The sequence below is a fragment of the Arachis ipaensis genome, chromosome B09 (assembly GCF_000816755.2).
Source record: "Arachis ipaensis cultivar K30076 chromosome B09, Araip1.1, whole genome shotgun sequence".
NCBI lineage: Eukaryota > Viridiplantae > Streptophyta > Magnoliopsida > Fabales > Fabaceae > Arachis > Arachis ipaensis.
Genome location: NC_029793.2, coordinates 22624116 through 22625965, shown reverse-complemented (window position 1 = coordinate 22625965; position 1850 = coordinate 22624116).

Genomic DNA, 1850 nt, shown 5'->3' with positions numbered 1-1850 from the left:
AGCAATCGGCACAATATTTTGGTTGCTGTCTTATACAACCGCAACTAAAAGTACACTTTTATATTTTTCATAAAGGTGTGTGCCATCAAGCTGCACTGATGGCTTATAGTGTCTAAATACTGTAATACACGGATATAAGCTCCAAAATACCCGATGAAGGATTCTGACATCATTCACCTCCTCACTCTCACGATAAACAAGTAGAGTTTTTATTTAAACACGAGACCTTGACATATTGGTGCACATTGCTTTTAACCACACTGGCAGAGTCTGGTAAAAAAATTTTCAATCACCAAAAATTTTTGCAACAGACTTTTGCTTTGCCAACTAAGCCTTGCGCTAACTTGCAATGTAGTTGAACTTGGATTGAACTTCTACAATATAGATTTCACCTTTATCGATGGGTCTGCTTCAACCAATGGCCTGATAGCATCTGTAATCGTGTCTGAGTCCAACTTGGCATGATCTTGTGAAATCGTCCCAATGGTGCACGTGTGTTTCCCATTGTATCTCTTGATCTTCTAACAACCTTTCTTCTGGATCAAGCTAGCTCGGATAAGTCAATCGTATCTTCAACCATACTCCTTGCATTTTGCATAGAATGTCTGTGGCTCTGACTCATACACAGTGTAATCAACTCTTCTAGAGATAGTGTAGCTTTTGATTACAAAGATCATCGACCCTCTAAAACTAAATTCTTTTCTGATACTAAACTCACTATCTTCCACTGTAACATTGCCTTTACCTATGAAATGCGAACCAATGTTAGTTGGTCAAGGCTATATAAAGAAATGGTAATGGTAACTTTAATTAATAAACTTAATATATCCAAATTGGCATACTCAAGAAAATTTGGAGCATGTATGGCTGAGAGATCCAGAGTTCACACAAAAGATGAAACACCAAAGGAGTGCTGGTTGACAACTAGGGCTGGTAATGGATAGGGAAGGGTTTGGACTCTATTCTAACCCTACCTGCGGGTTAAATTTTTTTTTAAAATTTAACCCTACCCTACTGACAAACCCCATTTGTAGGATTTATCTTGTATTGATTTTTGGGGATTTTATCACCTTTTACCCATATTTATTCAAAAAATAGCATGGTTTTGTATATTCTCCTTTAATTGTGCTTGAATGTGAAAACATGCTTTTTAGGACTCAAAATAGATAAATTTAATTCACCTTGATTCTATTAGATGCCTTGATATATTTGTTAAGTGATTTAAGGTTTAGGAGGCAAAGATTGGATCAAGGGAATGAAGAAAGAAAGCATGAAAAGTTGGAGAACTCATGAAGAAATGAAAGAACCGGAAAGCTGTCAAGCCGACCTCTTTGCACTTAAACGACCATAACTTGAGCTACAGAGGTCCAATTGATGCGGTTCCAGTTGGGTTGGAAAGCTAACATCCGGGGCTTCGAAACGATACAAGATTTGCCATAGTTGCATCGCGCATAGGGGCGCGCACGCGCACGGTACGCGGACGCGCCGATGGTGGCACATGACCCACTTAATGCAAACGTGGCCAGCGATTTTAGAAGCCTTGTGGGCCCAATCCAACTCATTTCTGATGCTATTTAAGCCAAGGATTGAAAGGGAATCAACATACTTTTTCATACTTTTCATACTTTAGATACTTTCACACATTAGTTTAGTTTAGAGTAGTTTTAGAGAGAGAAGCTCTCACTTCTCTCTAGAATTAGGATTAGGTTTAGTTCAATAATCTTAGATCTAGATTTTAATCTTTGCTTTCTTCTACTTCTACCTTTCAATTCTTTGTTGTTACATTGCAATTTCCTTTATGCTGTTTTTATGTTTTGTTGTAGACCTACTATTGTTCATTCCATTTTCTT